This window comes from Gadus morhua, chromosome 3 (assembly GCF_902167405.1).
Source record: "Gadus morhua chromosome 3, gadMor3.0, whole genome shotgun sequence".
NCBI classification, from domain to species: Eukaryota; Metazoa; Chordata; class Actinopteri; order Gadiformes; family Gadidae; genus Gadus; species Gadus morhua.
In genome coordinates this window covers 14,170,799-14,193,298 of record NC_044050.1, presented here as the reverse complement: position 1 = coordinate 14,193,298, position 22,500 = coordinate 14,170,799, and positions in this window count along the sequence as shown.

Below are 22,500 nucleotides of genomic sequence, written 5' to 3'. Positions count from 1 at the left end.
TTATACCAGAGACAACAAAACATTAGCTTGCAGATTTATCTGGTTCCAAGGCTACTTGGCTATCTTGTCTTTGGCAAAATGTAGTGATTTCAAGTCTCTTAGGTACCTGTCGGGCTTCAGTCAATAGGCATCAATATTCCCTTCAGGTTCAATGCAGGCCTTCATTTCATGGGTATAATCCTAATGTGAATTATCAGAATCCCTGCTTCGATCCAGACAGGATCAAACTCTCTGTTCTGCCAGAGTGGACAGAGAGAGAGAGAGAGAGAGAGAGAGAGAGAGAGAGAGAGAGAGAGATCTACCAGTACATCGAAGAACTACCAAGGCTGAATATCGACTATGATTTACAGAACCGTACCATATTAAGCAATGCCGCTGTACAGAAATTATTTCAAACTAACCAATGGATTACAATTAAATTAATTTAACTACATTTATTTATTCAAATGAAGGAGGCGGAGACCTCTGGTTAAGGTGTGATTTCACATGAACAATTGGGAAAAAATACCTGTTATGATAATGACAACCTAATACAACCCAAGCAGAAAGACAAAATAATAATAAAGGAGGGGATTATACAAAAATATATGAATGTTGTTATGATTTTCATACAGATACAAAACAAAAGTGAGCAAGCAACAAGGCATATAGCTTGTACATCAGAATAAATCACAGCACTTTAAGGACTCAAGGGTTAAAGTAATGTCAAATGCAAAAACAACATAGATATATTGTAACTTGTGAATTTTCCGAATGAATACTTTGTTTTGACCTGTCTTGCATGCAAAACACTTTCAAACACAAAAAGCATTTCCCCATAATGACAATAACAAAATCGTTAATACCAACATAATCACTAACATTCCAATGCTCAAACTATTCCAAAACAGAAGCGGTCAAATCAGTTTGATGTTGTGATGCACAAGCCACATTGAGCAGAAAGGATGCATCCCCCTCTAACCAAACACAAATATGCACCTGTGAAAGCTACCTAGTCCTCCTCCACACATCCCCAGCTGGTACTGCTTAGAGGCATCTGAATGAGAGACAGGAAGAGACCTATAATTGGACAACCAACATAGAGAGATAGACGGAGCAGGCGGAAATCAGTGATAGCATGAGAGAGGGACATTGACAGGGGCCCTAAGAGGCATGTCCTTAAAAACAAATGAGAAAAAAGAGAGAGGATGTGAGGACGTGAAGCAAAGAGTTCAAGAATGGGAGGGAAGAAGAGGGGATAGAAGGAAACTTGAAGGGAGGGATAGATGAATAAAGGGATGAGGGGATGAATGGATGAAATATGGATGGATGGAGGGATGGATGGAAGGGTGAAATATTGGTGGATTGAGGGATGAATGGATGGGGGGATGAAGTGATTTGGAATCAATTGATGGATGGAAGGATGAATGGATGGAAGGATGAATTGATAAATAGAACCATCCATCGTCAATCGCAGCCAAGGGGGGCGGGGCGGTGGGGGCGGAAGGGGAGGGGACAGGGGAGATTGGAAATCGTGTTCCTCCTCAATTTGAAATCCATCATCTTGTCAGAAATCCAAACATAATCACAGAAAAGAGCTGTAGGCCTGCCTCAGCCCCCCAACAACCACCACTCGTTCAGAATAATGAAGTCCCTTGCAAGTGGTATATGAGGGACACAGACACACACAAATGCATTGACGTTTACACAGAAAAACACATACACACTTACACGCACACACACGCTTCAGGCCGGTCGGCCTCATTCTCTCCAGCTCTTCTTCGATCACACACACGCACGCACACAACACACTTGAAATACCGTTCGACCGGTTGGCTCTGGACATTGTCGGGCCTTACCCGAAGACCAGCCGGGGACATAGGTACATTTTAGTGTTAGTGGACTATGCTACCAGGTATCCGGAAGCCCTGGCACTGCCACCGTCAAGGCGGTCGCTAAGGGGCTTATGCTCCTGTTCAGTCGGGTAGGGATAACCAGGGAGTTACTCACAGACCAGGGGTCCTGTTTCATGACCAGGGTAATGAAGGAACTGCTTAGCCTGCTCCAGGTAAAGCAGCTTCGGACATCGGTGTACCACCCCCAGACAGACGGGCTCGTGGAACGTTTTAACAAGACACTAAAACAAATGCTCAAGAAGGCCATGGACACTGACGGGAAAGATTGGGACCAGCTCCTGCCCCACGTTCTGTTCGCAGTCCGTGAAGTGCCCCATGCCTCCACGGGTTTCTCCCCCTTCGAGCTGTTGTATGGGAGAAGACCAAGGGGACTCCTCGACCTCGCCAAGGAGGCGTGGAAGAGTCGGCCATCCCCTCATCGCACTATAGTGGACCACGTGGAGCAGGTGCGGGACCGCATGGCGCAGGTCTGACCCATCGCCCAGGACCATCTCCAACAGGCTCAGCAAGCTCAAGCCCGGGTCTACAACCGGGGAACCCAGCTGCGTATATTTCGGCCCGGCGACCTGGTCCTGGTCCTCTAACTGCAGAATGCAAGTTCTTTGCCAAGTGGCAGGGGCCCTACGAGGTGGTCGACAGGGTGGGGGAGGTGAACTACAGAATACAGCAACCCAGGAGACGCAAACCCACCCAACTCTATCACATCAACCTGCTGAAGCAGTGGCGGACTGGAGCTACCCCACCGGCACCGGCACCCCTGGTTCTGGCCGCCTGACGCAACATTCTGGTGGTTCCCGTGGGAGAAGACCTCAGCCCAGCCCAGAAGCAGGATCTCGAGGAAGTCATCCTACAGCACCAGGATGTCTTCTCAGAAGTACCATAGAGGACCACGGTCGCCCAACACGACATTAAGATGGCGCCCGGCGTCACGGTGCACATCCCCCCCTACCGGGCCCTGGAAGCCCGTAGGAACGTTATCCGGGAGGAGGTTGCCAGAATGCTTCAGCTCCGAGTCATTGAGGAGTCACGCAGTGCCTGGTCTAGTCCTATCATCCTGGTCCCCAAACCCCATGGGACTTTTCGATTCTGCAATGACTTCCGGAGACTCAATGAGGTCTCGGACTTCAACGCCTACCCCATGCCCCGGGTCGATGAACTGAGCGACTCGGTCCCGCCCCCTACCTCACCACCCTGGACCTCACCAAGGGGTACTGGCAGGTGCCGCTCACCAGAACCGCTCGGGAGAAGACTGCGTTTGCGACCCCGGGGGGTCTATATCAATTTACGTCCCTTACATTCGCGTCCATGGCCCACCCGCCAAGTTCCAGAGGATGATTGACCAGCTCCTTCGGCCTCACCAGGTATACGCAGCAGCTTAGATAGACGACATTATAATCCACAGCGCCAGCTGGGATGTTCACCTCCGACAGTTGCGGGCAGTCCTGGGGGAGTTGAGGAAGGCCGGACTCACGGCCAACCCGCTTGGGTCTGGAGGAGACATCATACCTGGGTTACCGAGTCGGACGGGGGATTGTCCGACACCAGGAGAACAAGGTCGCCACCGTCCGGGACTGGCCCCGCCCCACCGCCAAGAAACAGGTGAAATCGTTCCTGGTTCTGGTAGGGTACAACCAGAGATTTATCCCCGGCTTCGGCACTCTGGCCAGCCCCCTGAATGATCTGACCCGAAAAGCCCTGCCAGACCGTGTAACCTGGTCGGAGGCAGCAGAGGGGGCATTCGGTAACCTTCAACAAGTCCTCTTCTCGGAACCCATCCTGATAACCCCTGATTTTTCTCTGGGAGAGGTAATCTCACAGGTCCAGGCGGGAGAGGAACACCCAGTAACCGACATCAGTGGGAAACACCTCTCCAACAAGAAAAACTAGTCCACCGTGGAGAATGAGGCCCTGGCCATCAAATGGGCCCTCGACAAGCTGAGATAATACCTCCTGGGCCGGAGACCATGCACCACTCAAGTGGATGGCCAGTGCAAAGGACTCTAATGCACGGGTGACGATGTGGTTCCTGGCCCTCCAAGATTTTAGGTTTCAGGTGGACCACAGGCCGGGCAGGGACCAGGCCAACGCCGACATTCTGTCCCACTGAGATGCTGGTCTCTGGTCGGTCAGAGGCAACCCGAGGCTTCAACCAGCGGTGGTGGAGTTTGGCAACCCGTTCCCAACCCCTCGGGCCAGGCGGCCCAGGGGAGAGGTGGTGGATGACGTTTACCGCCGAATTTCACCAGATGGAGCCAGAGAGCGTCCATTGCATCACACTAATTGGCGCAATGGAGAACACCAGCGGACGAGGAAGACCAGGTATCCTTTAAAAGGCTTTGTCATGTTCTCGTAGGGGAGAGAACTAGGAGCACGAGTGCACCAGGGAACCTCCTGGACCCAATACAGACGGGTCGACAAGTGGATCTAGCGGACCTTTCCCCAGCGTTCCCGAGGGAGCCCGCACACACGGACGACGTTCGCCGACGAGGAACGCACAGAGCCCCAGACGGGAGCGACCTCCCTCTTCAGGGACAAGACCAGCCCTGCTGGAGAGACAATCGCACTGACTCTACCGTGGCTCACGGAGCCATAGTATTATTTTCCATTTATTCCGCGTTGGGCACCGACCCACGCGTTTTCTGTTGTTCTCCTTTGGCTTTGAACGAAGCTGGTCGTGTGGTGAATCCTGAATAACCAAGACATTCCTGGGGCCGGGTCACCTGAATACATGCGCACACGCACGCATGCACGCACGCACGCACGCGCGCACGCACGCACGCACGCACGCACGCACGCACGCACGCACGCACGCACACACGCACACACGCACACACACACACACACACACACACACACACACACACACACACACACACGCGCATGCATACATACACACATACATACATACATTCATACACACACACACGCACACACACCGGGGTGCACACTGCAGGCTAAGCTTAAGGTGATTTATAACAAGGCAGCCCTTAATTATTGATGCTACATTTTATTACCTGTTCATCAATCATCACTTAGCCACAGTTCGCGCAACCCAGGAAAGCAGCTAGCTACTCCCAACGTAAGCCAAAAAGACGCCATGGAGGGTAAGATGTAAGACCCCTCAGGTCACAACAACCCCCCCCCACCCCTCTTGGTGGGGGGAGGGGGGTTCTCCTTGACCCCCGGGTGAAGGAGAACCGGGATTACTTATTAGCCAGCCCCAGCCAATCAGAAGCATAGGAGATTTCTGAACAGCGCTACTATGCCGCTAATGTTTCAATCGTGTCCACCATGATGACACTGTCGCGGGAGAGGAGGATTAGCAATGTAAGCATGCTAGCTCACTCATCTCTGGTAACCTACTTGGCTTAAAGACTACAAAAACGTTCTTTAAATAAAGCTAAAAACACAAGAACCCATCACACAACTCTGTCTCAATGGGATATATTTCAACTGGAATTAGGCTGTATTGGATCCTTAACTTGTGTCAATACACTCTGCCTTGAATGATGAATATATGGTTTGTGGGAGAATTCCCTTTTACCGAACTACTGAATGAAAACAACCACTAGCATCTTCTCGTTCCTTTGATAAAATTCTATCCTTAGATAAAATAAAAAAAACACAACTGATACCATGACCATATACGATGGCCATGGTTTGTAGTGCCGCTATGACAAGGCTAGTCATGCCAATACACGGACATGTCTCTTGTGTTTACAAAAGCTGCTAATTTATTTTACCAGTGGAGATGAAAGCTTTGCCGATTTTAACCCCACCATAATCATTACTAAAATGTGGTTTAAGTTATAAGCAGGCTATTGCTACCCGCTATCAGCACTAATCTAATCTGCTAATGTTTCCTTCTCTCCACAGGGATGTCATGCCATGATGCCAGTGTATGAGTCATAGCAGGAGAGCGAGGGGGAGAGGAGAACGGGGGTGTGCAAGGCAAATGTGTGTGTTGGATGGGGGGGTAGGGTGGTCATGTTAAGGATCTGTTTTTTATCGAAATTTAGCCATTTGTGAATACTGTAGAAATCAGAAAATCAGACTGTCAATGTTTTGGCAATTGAAGGGATTCTGCTTCAAGAGCTAAATTAGATTAAACACAGTTTTTAGAGTTATAACGTTTCAGAGGAAAAGCCCTCACTGTGAGGATTATCTTTCATCTTTTGTACACTGGTACATTGAACATTTAATCTGGGAACTGAATTTAAAATAATTATAATCAAAGATATGAACAACTAATTGGTAATTGATGTACATGTCGTCAGTGTTGCTTTTAGTGCACATTTAAAATACCTTTCGGTGTCAAAAAGGGTGGCCATTTTAATAATCCCCCAGAAGGCACAGGTAATAGCTTCCCCGGCTAACCTTAGATATATCCGTTTTAACAATATTCTTCCCATACAAGCTCAGCAGGTCTTGAGAACAGTCTGACATTCATGGAAGAACAAAGACAGGTTCAAACATCTACTCAATTCAGAGCCCCGTAGGGAGAGAGGTAACAAGGTAAAAAGATAGGGAAGTCTAAAGTATCCTCACGCAGCTTTGAGTTCTTCACAAAACCCTGATTCAACTTTTAATCACCGAAAGTAAGCCCAATTTGCATATGTGTGCTGGGCTGGAACCTCTCATTTCATTGTCAGTTGCAAGGGGCATTATCAACAGCCTCAGACCAAAACGCCTCTCGATGCAATTGGATAGACTGACAACCAATCTAAGCAATGGAACGTGTGACCCATTAGCTGCAGCCATTTTTGTGGTTAAGGAAATCCCTCCATTCGCTCCACTGTACAATATTCCATAATGAACAACAGTCAAATCAAGCCAAGTGATATGTAATCATTGACTTTGTTTAGCGCCGCTTAAAGGTATGTTAACAGAGAGAGCAAGAGAGTGAAAGCGAGAGAAAAGGTTTGTCACACCGTGTCACCACGGTGACACACTGTGCCTGCTCACACCTGCCATTCCCATGTGTCCTGGGTTTTCCGATCACATGTGGACGTCAGTTCACACCTTGCATTGTGTGCTTCTGCACATACGTCTCTAGAGACAGTGAAAAACGCTGTTATGTTTCATGTCCTCAATCCTAGGTCTTACAGTGTCCTTTTTTGAATGACCGATGCAGAATACTGCCCCCTGCTGGTAGGGAGAGTTATTTCATACACACACAAAGCCCACACCCCCCCCCCCCCCCCCAGACACACACATATGTGAGTGTGTGTGTGTGTGTGTGTGTGTGTGTGTGTGTGTGTGTGTGTGTGGAGGGGGGGGGGAGTGGCCTGGTGAGATAGTGAGGAGTTAATTGGTCTGCTGGTTGCCAGGGGTGACCGGATCTGTTGAAACGGCCACAGCTGAGTGGCTAAAACCTAATTAGAACATTTCAATTGAGTTTACTAGGAGAAGTAGAGAGAGAGAGAGAGAAAGAGAGAGAGAGAGAGAGAGAGAGAGAGAGAGAGAGAGAGAGAGAGAGAGAGAGAGAGAGAGAGAGAGAGAGAGAGAGAGAGAGAAAGAAAGAGAGAGAGAGTTCAAAACGACACTGCTCAAGCCTGATGGGAAGCTGGTAACAGGAAAGGCAGAACATAGCGATGTTAATAAAAGTAATTGATTAAAAAGAAAACCCAATGATACCACTATTCATCTTGTTTGCTGAATGTCTTTCAACTAGAGGGAGTCTCGATTCAAATGTCAATGTGTGCCCACATGAAATCCTTTGCAATCTCTTGTTGGAACATTCCGGGTCTGTGCTCCTCTGCTTTTGGGATAAAGAGAAGAAAGGCTACATTTTTTAAAGAGATAGATGGCACATACATAACCACCCCTCCGGGTAACATGGTGTTAAGGAGATGATTCCACAGGTTGCCTCTGCCTAGGTTGTAGGGAGATCATTGTCCCATCTACCAAACTGAATGGAGTAAATCAGAGGGAATGATCATCGGTTACAGAACAGAACAAATCCATCAGATAGGACTCATGAAAAGAGGGGAATTGTTGAGAATTATAAGATCTGAAACCCACCAATGCTAAAATCGACAGCCTGTTAGCATGCTCTATTAGTGGGGTACAGACAGCATGGAAAACGAGAGTCACCAAATACAATAATTCCTTGGTCATTTTCTATCCACATACCCCAAAGTGAGTCAGGGGTAAACACCCATAACGTTGATTTTATATTCAATAAATGTGCAAAATTGTCAATTCTAAATAGAGATCAGAAAAACCGGGGGAACCAAATCCCTTGTAAAAGCTCTCCAGCAAAGTTCAACTCAGAACAAAAAGAAGATACAAAGTAAATTATAAATCTTGGAAGAAACAATCAAGATATCCAGATTCCCATTGACACCTAAATAACACAACATATAAAACACTACAAAAAAATAAAACATCTTAAAGCAAGAAAGACATCAGGGACCGATAGCATCTTGAATAAAATGTTGATAAACTCAAATTGGTTATCCTCAAAGAGTTCAATACCACCTTAGTGGCGGCTATATTCCCAAACGTCTGGAACAAACGATTGGTCTTAGTAATCTTCAAAAACGATACTACATTTGACCAAACAATTAAAGAATCTGAAACAGTTTCTCCAGTAACCTGGGGAAACAATACTGCAGCATACTTAACGGAAGAATGTTGCATTATAGTCATGAACACAACTCTTTAAGTAAAAGCCAGATTGGATTTCCTCCTAACTATTGCACAACAGATCACATATATATACTACATACATTAATCAATAAACAAATTAACCAAAATAAAGGATATTGTTGCCTGCCTAAGTAGATTTCTAAAAAGCATTTGACTCGATTTAGCAGGACTGAATCTGATATACACTAACAGAAATGTTTTTTTTGGGGGAAAACTTAATATAATTAAATAAATCTGCGCAAACAGCCAATGCCCAATCAAAACAAACAAACAACCACATTATTTAATCAGGGACGCAGCGGTAAACAGGACTGCAATCTCTCCGCCACACTTTTTAACATTTATGTTGACAAATTGGCCCAAACACTCGATCCTTCGTCATCTCCTTCTATCTATCTGACCGTCACACAGGTTAAATACCTGTTATACGCATGTGACCTGGTCCTACTGTCTCAAACCCACAAAGGACTTTAGCAACACCTGGACATCTTAACAAGTTCTGTAAGGCCTAGGCCCTCAGAGTGTACCTTAAGAATACCAACATCATGATCTCCAAATTAATGCCTGGACTGTGAAACCCAAAAAAACAATACAAATCACGCTAAAGATCCTTTGCCTCATTACCCAATTGATTGCCTCCATATTGACAGGCATTCAGATAGGCCAATGATGTTGACAGACATTCAGCCAGGTCATTGATATTGACAAGCTACACAAATGCCCCTCCAAATTAACATAGAAGAAAGAGCCATCAAATTCCCCCACCTCCAAAAACCAAGTAACCCCAACCATACCCTTCACCACAAAGCCCAAAAATACCAAACAAACCCAGAGGAAAGTCTCCTCCACCTGCTGATCCTGAGGCTCAGTTTCCTGCCAGACCCGGCAGAGCCCCAGGTCAGCACACATACAACATGGCCCAGACAAATGACGGGGCCAAGAAAGAAAGAAAAAGATAGCACATTGGAAAAACACCACAAAACCACAATCAAAAATAGATTGTTATTTGGCCCTAAAGTGCACCCGAGTACTAGCCTGGTTCTACCAGACTCTCATACTTCACTTCATTTCATTTAATTTGTACAGAGAGTCTGGACCTAATCAATTGACAAACGTTAACTCACTTGAAGGCGGGTGTCTGTTGAAGTTTAAAATGATTGGATCTGCCCAGTGCCACTCTGGATCTGCCATCGCTAACGTTTGGTTGTGACGTATGTCATGCGCCGGGAATCACGCGCAGGTTGTACACAAACCAAACACCTTGCGCGTCTGCACGAAAATGTCCGTCAACGACAGCTGCAGGTTTTGTTCGTCGAATTTAATTTATCAGGGAAAAATTGCACATTGTAAATCAACTACCGACCTACAACAACAACTCAAACTGGCGTACGACTTTATCGTCATTGTTCTAAGACACGCCCTCTGTTCGCTGATTGGTGGCCGCTGTGGCGGCACCAGAAAACCAAATTACATACAGCAGGTCCAGACCTAGTACTGAAGGGAAATTCAAATTGAGCGGAAGTACTTAGGCGGGCGGAGCCAGTCTACCCGAGTACCTGAGTATCGAGCAACGTGTCTGCCTCTGTCACGTTAAAATTGTAACGGGGGCGAAAATTGTACCGGCCTACGTCATCGTTTGTTTGCATCCTGACAACCTGCCCGGCAACAGACGACGCGATGCAGAAAACATGTTTCCAAACGACGAAATAACATAATACAGATAGCGGATCGCTATCTGTATTATGATAGATAGCGATAACACTTGTTTTTACTTTATATTTGTATTGTATTTAATTGTTTAATCGAAACAATAAACGCGAAACGGGCGATCGCGTCAAATGACAAATGTTTTGCCCGCGAAACGGGCGATCGCGTCAAATGACGTAGGAGGGTTCTTGAAACATAATACAGATAACGGATCGCTAGATAACACTTGTTTTTACTTTATATTTGTATTGTATTGAATTGTTTAATCGAATTTAGCTAGTAAACTGAGTGTTTTAAGCAGGTTTCATAGTCTAGAATGTTCAAGAACCTTCCTACGTGATTTGACGCGTCATTTGAAATTTTTTTATTGTTTCGATTAAACAATTAAATGTGTTATCGCTATCTATCATAATACAGATAGCGATCCGCTATCTGTATTATGTTATTTAGTCGTTTGGAAACATGTTTTCTGCATCGCGTCGTCTGTTGCCGGGCAGGTTGTCAGGTTGTCAGGGTGTGAACAAACGATGACGTAGGCCGGTACAATTTTCGCCCCCGGTACAATTTTAACGTGACACCTCCACTCTCAGGAAGACGCTGATCAGATACCAGCTCAGAAGACACAGCCTTTCCCTGGAGACCACTCTCAATTATGTATATCCTTGGGGAAAAAACTGAAATGCTGCTTGTTGGCAGCTAGATATGTCCTCCCATGTCTTAATTTCAGGGACAGTCAGGAAAACCTAAATAACCGGGCAAAACACCTTATAAATACTTTTCCTTCATGGACCATTAAAGGCCCACTATGCAGGATCGGCCATATCTTCGCTGGTTTCTCAATATGCGCCCCCACTTTTCTCGACACAGCTCCTACTACAGAGTAGTAGATATTTTACAACACTGTCGTAACAACTCGTTGACGACCCTTCCCCAACCACTTGTATGCTAGCCATGTGCATTTTGTTTTCAAAGAAGCCGGCGAATGCGTGGAGCCATGTCCGAGGGAGGTGTTCATAAAGAGTAGACAAGGTATTACATTTTAAAATTGTGTATTTGTATTGTGTTACAATAAACATAAACCCATCCTTTTTTATAGATGGGGAGGTGTTATATCCTAGATTAGAATTGTTTTATCTTTGGTTGTTGAACAGAATGATCAGAGTGTTGGCCAACATAATACATAATGATGGCATGAACAATTTGCGCAGCAATCGTACAAATATGTATCTGCTCAAGTACGTCACTTGTGTTCTTGTCGGAATTACAAGGAGATGGATTCAGACATCGAGAGGGTATGCTGTCGCCAGTCCCCACAGGAGAGTTGTCTTAGCCAGATAGTGTGTCTGGAAGATAAGGGGATCATATATGTTTGCCTGTAAATGTTGGCAAATAAACATTGCAAAAAACATTATTGTCTATAGTTTTAAAATGTTTTTTTTATGTAACACAAGTTCGCTTTGCACCACCTTCCCTTTTAGTTGTAATATAATAAACATTTTTTGTTTAGAAAAATATTTATTTTGGATATTGAAAAAAAGGTCAGTTTTTTGCCTTAAGGCAATGGTGTAGCATCTTCTTGAGGGTTCTCTGGATTAAGGTTTCCTCGTGACACTTATACCCGCACAAGTTCGGATGTGGGTGGTGGTTGTACTGGGGCAAGTAGGCCGAGCCGCCTTGGGTCATCAAGCCTCGGAACGATAACTCATAACAATGCTGTTTGCGAACGCTTGTACCTAAGAAAAATGATAAAGCAATCTTTATACAAACAAGTTTACACGCAGGGAACTACACCAAATGTATAACATGGTTAAAGCTATAATGGAGGTTCACGTCTCGTAAAATGTAATAGTTCTGTTAATAACGAATTCACCGCTAATTAAAATTTGTAACCAAACCGGAAGTCGGCCATCTTGGTAGGAAAGCAATCACAACATTGCGCCCCGCTACACTTGTTTCAGTCACATTAGAGTGGAGGTCATTCAATCGCAAAGCGCGTATCTAACCTCAATTGTTTTGCTATTATATTATTTTGTTTGGCTAATAATGCCTACTAGTTGTGCTGCGCACGGTTGTGCGAATAATTTCATACGGGAGATTGGGAATTGCATTTTTTTTAGGATTCCAAAAGTGATCACAGCTCAAGGTGAGCGGACGCGTGAGTTGACCGAGGAGCGACTTGGATTTCGATCTACCGGGGCGACATGGCACAAATAAATCTCGCCAACACTCATATTTGTGGTAATCACTTCATAACTGGTAAGTTTTGGGGCTCAATCAATTTGTGAGAGGTTCTTTGCGAGAGTTTTTGCGCCTGCAGTTCTAAGTTTGTTTTTTACCAGGAAACCCTTAACCCGTAATCTACGCTCGGCAAAAGGGCCGGATCCTCGCTAAAATCCGACTTTTTCAGCTTGTAGGGATCGAAACCTAACAGGTTAACTTTCTGCTGGTATCTTCCCCTGGCAGGGCCGCTTAAATTTGAGAAATATTCAGACATTTGTATCGCACTATTGTGTTCGCTGCTAGAAGACGCCTGTGTTTTCGCTTGTGTTTTCCTACCTACTGCATTATATGGCCAGCCAGACAAATCACATGATATAGGCTACACTTTTGAAAAATTGGAGGCATTCGAATAGCGGTCTAGTGATCTAAATAAACAAGAACCTAGATTCAGGGATTTAGCCTGTATCTGGGGAACGAGACAGACGAACAGCAAAACAACCATGGAAACAAACGTGTTTGGTAGCTAGTACGCTAATACCCCAGCAAGCAAGCAAGCTAGAAACATACAGGGCTCACAACAAAACAGTCGAGCAAACACATTTTTACAGAGACTATCAATATCAAGGAAGCCACAATACAAAGAGAACAATGTTCACCCATGGGTAGGCCTACTTTGAATTTCACGGCCAAGTCGGCATCCGATTTGCAGTCTTCTTTTTCTTTCAGTTCAGGCCATTCCTGAGAAGCTCACCCAACGTCTACTCGTGTCTGGCCCCTCTGTCGGTCAGTCTCCCTTTTCTCTGCTTCTGTTCCTCTGACATTGGGTTTCTCTGTCTCTTTTTAATCGGCTGATTCATGATGAATGTAACAATCCCTCCACTACTTTTGTTAATATCTTGCCGGTTCTGTGTTTTTAGGTCTGTAGTGCCGTAAAGCAATTCGTTACTTCACGAGACCCAAGACATTTTCCCTTTTTCCGCCAAGATGCGCTAGGGGGAGTCAAAACAGCCACCAATCTACCAATAAAGTGTAAAATGTAAAGTGCAAAAGCTGCATAGTTCCACTTTAATGGTTTCATAATGTATTTTTGTATAACTGGACTATTATCACTGCATTACTGTTTATTATAACTGTTACTATTGATAGTTAAAGCCTTTTGTCTAAAGTGTCTGTATTATTGTCAATATTAAGGAATGTCTTTTTATATGCCATTACAGCACTTGAATTTAATTGAGGAGAGAGGGGGAGAGATAGAGAGAGAGAGCGAGAGAGAGATAGAGAGAGAGAAAGAGAGAGAGCGAGGGAGAGAGTTAGACTTGGATAGAGAGAGAGAGAGAGAGCGAGGGAAGTGTATAAAGGAAAAGAGAGGGAAGGGAGAGAAAAGATGAAGGAAGGGAGAGCTACAAAACAAACAGAGCCTAATAGCTCTTTGTTCTGTCAGTGCTTCAACCAGCCGTCCTCCGCCCACTAGTTCCCTATGGTGTGTGTGTGTGTAGGGCCGTCGGACTGCGGGGGAAAGGTGGACAGTTGTGGGGGGGCCCAAGGCAGAGGGGGGGACCATGGCAAAAAAGTATTTTATTTATTTTGAATTATCCACCAGGCCATAGTGCTAGGAGTTGCACACAGCCACGTCCCCCCCCCCCCCCCCCCCCGTCCCCCCCCCCCGTCCCCCCGTCAACAATTGTTTCCTACCCCCCCCCCCCCCCCCCGGTCAACAATTCAGCGCAGGGGAATGTGGGGGGGGGGCATCAGTACCTCTTGTATACAGGGCCCAGGATTTGGTGCCACGGCCCAGTGTGTGTATGTGTGTGTGTGTTATTGGGTGTGTGTGCATGCGCGCAAGTGTGTGTATGTATGCATCTGTCTCTTTTCACAAAAGCAAGAGAGCCTACATGTGTGTGTGTGTGTGTGTGTGTGTGTGTGTGTGTGTGTGTGTGTGTGTGTGTGTGTGTGTGTGTGTGTGTGTGTGTGTGTGTGTGTGTGTGTGTGTGTCTGTGTATGTGTGTGTGTGTGTGTGTGTGTCTGTGTATGTGTGTGTGTGTGTGTGTGTGTGTGTGTGTGCGTGTGCGTGTGTGTGTGGCATGTGGATACCTGAAGCTGGACACAGCATGAGAGAGTTACCCTAATGTATACATGGGCTGTGAGTAAGTGTGTGATCACAGTCTTATCCCGGATTAATCCTATTTTCACTCGCTTCTTAGCGTTCCTGTTCGCATGTGGAGTGCGATCGAACCCGAGGGGCCGCGGCGCACAGCGCGTACGCTATGCGTAAAAGGGCATCACCCACGGTTAGTACGCACGTGCACGTGGACACGTGCATGCATGATCTTCTCCCCGTTTTAGAAGGATTAGGCGAGGGAGCACGCATGCATAATTGCTCAGTTGGAACGACACCTGTTGGTTTCTCTGTGTTTCCGACCGTCACAGGGACCGACCCCCTGCCAATTACCACGGCGTAATGAATTCAACATTACCGCAACTTCAGATTCGCCTAATTTGCATAACGGTTGCATAACGACGAGGCGAGAAACAACGTTACGACACACAGGAAGCGGCCTGTCTTTTATTGTTTGCTTTTATTTGTTCTCTGTGAGCAATTTTAATCTGTTTATTGTTAGGGGAGCGATAGCTGCTGGACCCAAGAGCAGAACACAGAGACAGGACAGGAGTTGGAGTGAAGGTGAACAGGTTTATTTTGTATAACCAGGAGTGAGGCAAGGGGCAGGTTGGAGAGTGGGGCGCATCGGGCTGGAGGGAGTGAAGCAGGCAGGCTGGAGGTGTAGATCCAAAACAACTAAAGGCAAAAGAGAACAAAGGTGAGGCACGAGATTAGGAACAGTGCTTGTCGGCGTTCTATGATGTAGCGTCCTTAAATGGGCGGCCGTTGAGCATGCTTCCTTCACCTTGGGAAACAGCCACAGCACTACAACTTTGGCCATGACATTCATGAGGATAAAGGTAATTGTTCAGAATGTTAGGCAGCTCCCATAGCTGTTTCTTTGTTTGGTCAAAATCCAATAAAGCACGAACAAACTGCCATGGAGAGGTAGCTTTCTGAAATAGTGCCTACAAATGAACAAATCAAACAAAAAGTTAAGATTCTGTGTTTACTCCCAGGGACTGAGGAGAGCAATTATCATTCTTGATTAATAAATCCTGGTCCTGTGAACAGTGGTGAATTTTTTATCAAACGGTAGGCTATATTTCTATTGCTTCAACCCACCAATTGCAATGTGGCGCAGCGTGGGAAGGACGAAAATATGTGTTCAGTTGACAGTCTCGTTTTAGCATACATTCTTACAACCGGGAACTGAGCACATATTTTGATTCGGAAGTGAATGCTTAGGCATCATTCCAAGCAGTTACAAATTCCCCCTCTTACACTTTCCTGCGCAACTTAATTAAATGTGGCTCTCGGTTCGTGCATCTTGCTCAGGGATGCCTACGGGTAGACTGTGGACATTTGGCTCGTAGTGGAGCATCCACTAACCTGTCCTGGCCCCTGGTCCAGGTATTGACCAGATGTTAAAGTCATTGGCACCGCTCTCTGAGAGGAAATCACTAAGTATTCTGGTTAAAGGGAACTCAGGTCATCTGTACTGATCTCCTGTCCTCTGAGCGATCCATCCTTCCATTCTCCGAGCTAGAGGAGAAGCTTGAGGAGGACTTTGGGCAAGCATGGAAGCTGGTTGGGAGGGGGGGGGGGGGATCCTGTACTCTGGGATTCATGCTCCGGCAGTTAGCCAGGGAGCAGGCTGGGCTGGTGGGTTAAAAGAGATACTGGATCGATGGGGTGATGGGGCCATGGGCCGAGATTACCATCAACGGCGGGGCGAGGTCGTGACGTAAGTCGGTCAAACTCGTTGATGTAAAGAACAAGATCTACCCTATCTTGGTTTAAATATAGCTTTGAATGAAGGTTGAACTGCCTATCCAAAGGAGTGAAGGTGGTCATTAGTATGTTAACTATCACCTGGGGGTATTAAATAATGCAGAGCTCCCTGTGCTTCCTCAAACCGTATTAAAGAACTCGCAAAGCACAGATATTTTGAACCACTCCCACGCCAAACTCGGCAGTCAATCTAAAGACCTGCTGCCAATCCCTGATGGTTTAATTAAACAGCTCTTAACCTCGACCAGGAAGGGTCCCTACTGAATGCAGGGCAGGGGGAATGCCCTGATTGGACCTGTGGGGTCACCGCTGGTTGTACATTGGAGTGACTGTTTGAATTTAATTATATTCTCTGTGCTGTTCTTCCAATTGAGAGTGGCAGAAACCCTCAGCGGTGGCATAATGGGCACCCATTAAGGAGCCACACACAGACTGGGGGCCGGTGATTTTAGAAATGATTGATGACCCCGGCAGTTAACCTTTTTCATGTTACGAGGGAAAGATCCCCTGGCTAATGTTCCTGGCCTTGGTCCAGCCATTGTATTTTACCCGCAATGCAATTAGGAGGGAAGTTCAGGTAAATTCCCAGACCCCCCATCCTGATAGTATATTTTGGTGGCCATCACTTGCTACAACTGCTATTACCAATGTGTTGGTTAGGTTAAAAGAATATAGCTTATACTTTGTATATATTTTACATGTATTTCTGCGTCTACATTTCTACTACCATTTGTTTGAAGAATTTGTTGTTGTAATTTTTTGTAATCTCTTTTTATTTCATATTGCTGCCCTTTACTTTCCAATAAGGATTCATACACTATATCTTCACTATTATCTTATTGCATTTAGTATCCATACCCATGGGACCCCTATTCTTTCAACGATTCTACCCACATCTAAAATTTTGACGAGCGCTGGAAGAAGAGCGTTCTAAAAGCGTGATGAAAGAACATCATTGTAATAGCATCACCTTTTGAATTTGATAAAATTTAAGCCTTAATGGAAAAGTCTGACCAGGGAATATCACGTTTTACCTTTTTACATAATCAAAATCAAACAAGAACATGCAGCAGTCATTGACAGCAAAATGCAAAAATAAGAACATAATAGTATTAATAATAACGTACTTGATCTTATTAGTAAATAAACTGTATTCATGCTTTTCATGTAGCACCTTGACATTCCTTAGAAGACATTTTGTTTGACATGTATTTTGATCTGTAAGCAACTCAAAATAATTAAGTGTTCACAAAGGATGGGTTCCATTCAAAATACCGTTCTCGAAGGAGAAGTTCTGCTTTTAGAAGTGTCTACCTCCAGAGTTTAGGCTTGGATGACTCGAAAGTGGTTCTTGAAGTTTTGAAATGAAATGAAAGCCCTTTTCAAAGCTGTTTCTTCCTTAGTCTCCAACTGAAACCCAGTTTTGTTCACTTCAAGCTGCCTCACTAGCCCGGGCTTTAGCATAAATCACCCACCGACACTACATTCATGCTGTTATTCCTTCATTCCAGAGTTATTCAGTCTGCTCTTGGAAGAAGAGAGAGAGGAAGAAACAGAAATGTAAGTTAAAGTAAGTCACGATCAGATAAATCAAAATAATAGTATTCATTTATTCAGATTTCAGCTGAGTTCACCAAAGTTATTTTTTTTCATGGTATTTAGGTCATAAAGAGGTTAAGACAAATCACACTTGGGGAAACCCTAGGGCAGTGATATCACTGGCAGATGTTTCTATAGGATTACAATGAAGTGTGTGTGGAAGTGCTGGGGCTATAAACATTTTCAGAGCAACAAAATGGGGTCACAAAGACAGGGAACCACGGAATTAGGGTCTACTCTAGATTGTGGTGTCAGCATCGTTAGCATGAGACGAAACAAAGGAACCAGAGTCGCTGCAGAGAGGTTTAAAAACCGAGCTAAAGGAAGCTAATAGTGCATACGGACCTCATTAAAAGTTTACTCCCAGTGTTTCCTTTTTCCAAAACAGCCGGAGACAAACACCAGCCGCATATACTGTATCTTTTTAAGAAGTTCTGCCTTCACTCTCAGTATACTTTTGTTTGTTGTTTGCCTTTGGTTCTGGGCTAGAGTCCTAGAATATTGTAATAGATTGTCCTTAAGGTCGGGTTGTGGTCCCGACTTGGGTTCCAGAGAGTCTGTTGATCTGATCTTAAATAACTTTCAATTTAATTTTCTCACTTTCTTAAATACATTGCACTTTCCTTTTTAACTTTCCCTTTATTTTCTATTTTTACCAGAAAAATACATGATCTGATACCAGAGAGAAAGGATAAGGGTTTGAGACCAATAATCACTGAATATACGAAGAATTGTGTTTAACTCTTTTGAGAAGAGGTGTATAAGGGTTAGAGTCCTGAGTTTGTATAAGGGTTTGAGTCCTGAGTTTGTTTGTATAAGGGTTCGAGTCCTGAATTTGTATTTGTATAAGGGTAAGAGTCCTGAGTTTGTATTTGTGTAAGGGTTAGAGTCCTGAGTTTGTTTGTATAAGGGTTAGAGTCCTGAGTTTGTATTTGTATAAGGGTTAGAGTCCTGAGTTTGTGTGTGGGTGGAATTCTGAGACCGAGCTCCGTGGGAGACGTTTCCAAGTTCTGTCTGGGTTAGAGTCCTAGAATCTGGATTGGAGTTCCAGAGAAAGGACCAAGTTCCTTTAGGTCAGGTTGTAGTCCCGACTTGGGTTCCAGAGAGACTGTTGATCTGATCTTAAAAATTGCACTTTCAATTTTACTTACTAAAAAGCATTTTTAACTTTCAATTTAATTTTCTCTTAAATACATTGCACTTTCTATTTTACTCATTTCTTTGCATATGTTTTCTTTTACTTATCTATTATTTTATTTTATTGTATGACAATGTTTATATGTGAAGCACTTTGAGTCTGCCTTGTGTATGAAAAGTGCTATATAAATAAAGTTGCCTTGCCTTGCCTTGCCTTCCCTTAAGTTCACCAAGAAAATGCATTATCAGAGGGAGGGAACGAAGGTGAGTAGGGGAGGGACAAAATGGAGGAGGGAAGATACAAACCTAATGAGGGGCTGCCTGGGAAATAATTCATACTTGGTCTTACACACACTTTTATAATCTCGCATAATCAACACTATACTCATACATACACACTATTATACTCCATTTACATGTATGGATGAGAGTAAATAGTCGTGTAAGTGAGAGAGTATATTAATGTATGTGAGAGAGTATATAGTTGGGTATGTGGGAGAGTATAGTGGTGTATGCAGTGGTGTAGTGGTCCCTGGAGAAGTGGGTATACTCTAAATGTTTGCCCTTTATTAACGCAGCCCAGAAATCGCCCTGTTTTAGAAACAGTGACATGTGAGACTAATCTGTTTAGTTTACCCAAAAATCCTTCAGTAGTATTTGCTCATTGTCACATAATTTCTGCTGCTTGATCTCAGGGAGGAAGGATTATGAAATTACTAAACCAATACTGGCCCACAGACTAGTGACAGACAACTATGCATTTTGAGTGAACTATTCCTTATTCCTGGAATGTTCTCTCACTTGGCAAGTCAGTAATTTATTTTGTAAACTGTGTCTTTGAACAGCTGATTTGCAACACATAGCATGGGCCAGAGTGAAAAATATAGATGAGGCAAACATGGTGTTCAGTAATTTTTTTAACATTTATTTAAATAAAATATTTTTTTTTATATTTCACCTTAGATTAAAAAAAAGGCACATCATTCTCTTCCACATCAATCATCACGTTATATATATATAATATCAATATATATAAATATCATATGATGATTGAACATCATCATTCAAATTATTCAACAATCGAATCAGTAAAGGCAGCGAGTATTAGCCAATAAGAGGCAGAGTAGCGTGGGTCATGGCGCACAGATTGAACCACGAGATGGAGCTTTGAGCTCCTCAGGCAGGGTTCGGAGCTTAGCTCCGGGGGTCGGAGGAGCTCCGGGAGTCCGCAACCGGCAACAATCCCTTTCTCCTCCATGTCGCGGTTCAATCTGGACTTCAGGACCCCCTTCAGAGCTCCCGGAGGGTGCTAGATTAGAATATTTTATACAACGGATGATATTATGAATCCTAAACGACCTAAACGATCCTAAACCGACTGCCTCGGTTTGTCTGATGTCTCTGGTACTTCCGCAACACGTAGACACTGGCCAAGGTTGAGAATTAATTGATTGATTAATTGGCACAAGAGGAAGCCTCTCTCAAACTCAGGCGACCATGACAACAAGCGACCAAATAATTTTTTTGGTGCAAACGCAACATAACAGAATCGCTGGAAGTTCCGGAATGAAATGACACCGCAGTATTTTGAGCGCAGAAGCTACCACCTCTTCTGTCAGCCAATCAGGAACTGAGGTATCAAACTGACTTCCGTTTCATTCAAACACATACTACTATATTATCTTGCATAAACAACTATACTCTCTCACACACACTACTATTCTCTCTCACATACACTACTATACTCTCTCACATACACTACTATATGCTCTCACATACACTACTATATTACCTTGCATGAACAACTATACTCTCACATACACTACCATACTCTCGCACATACCTAACTATATACTCTCTTAAACACTGCTATACTCTCTCACAAACACTGATAAAATCTCTCACATACCCAACTACTGTATATGTTCACTCACACAATACTATACCCTCTCACATAGACTACTATACTCTCTCACACACCCTACTCTTCTCCCTCACTCTCACATACCCAACTATATACTCTCACACACTACTATTGTCATGGTCTGTCGGTTTCCTTGTCTTGTTTTGGTGTGTTACCTGTTTTACTTTGGTATCGGTCATGTTTCTCCCCATGTCAGGTTTCCCTCTTGTGTGATTAATGCTCCCTCCCTTGTCTTTCCTTTGTTCTTTGTCGGATCATTTTAGTTCGTGGTGAGTTGTGTCCTGTGTGTTACCTGTGTTCCCGGTGTTCCCTGTGTTACCCGCGTCATCCATGTTCTCTGTGTTCCTTGCCTTTTGAGTTAATAAATTATTCTTTACCTGAACTGTCTGCGATTGGGTCCTACCTGCCTGCCGGCCACCCGCTAACCGTGAACACTATACTCTCTCACATACACTACTATATTCTCTCACATACACGACTATACATGCTAATACATGCATGTAAAAGGATTATAATAGTGTGTGTGTATTAGTATAGTGGTGTATATGCGAGATTATAATAGTGTGTGTAAAACCAAGAATGAATTCTGTCCCAGGTGACCCCTCATAAAACCTGCCTTGCTCTTTTCTTCCTCTACTTCTCTCTCTCTGTCTCCCTCCCTCTGTTGTCTTGGCAATGCACATCTAGTAAAGAGGCAGTGTGAGGGTATAACAAATGAACAGGAGAATATGCTGCCTCAGCAATTAGACACGAATTCCGTTAACAAGCACAGCGCGTGCAGACACAAAGAATGCATACATACACACACATTGTCGAAACACTTATGTATGCAAACCACATAACACACTGCGCACACATGATTACACACGTAACAAACGGATACAAACACACACACACACACATACACTATAATCAAACAAAGAAATAAGGGTTGCCTTTGTATTTTACTACTTCAATCATGCAACATAATTTAATTCAATAAACCTTAACCAATCAGATCTTTCCAGCCTCCTTGGCAGTACTGGTGCAATTTCTCGTTTTGAGATCAGTTCAATTGACAAACTGAAGTTGATTATAAGTAGAATAATATGAACAACTTACCACTTATACTTAAAATAGCGCCATTTACGCAGGTTCAACTTCTTAATACACTGAGGCATTATTGAATGTTCTTTATTATTAAAAAAAAAACTTTAGCAGTGAGATTCGCAATTGTTCTACACAATATTCTCGCTATCTGTACAGAAGTTGAAGCTGGGTAATTGAGCCAATCATAATCCTGCATTACCGAAAATGGAGGCAATAATACAGAATTACATTAACACAGGACAAATACAGGGACATAAAATGACCGAGTTGTTACAGCAACCCTCAAAAAGACCACATGACTGGACGGACGGGAGGAGAGAGAGATGGATGTGCCAGCAGTCAGGTGGATGGATGGTTGGGCAGATGAAGAGGAAGATGGATCA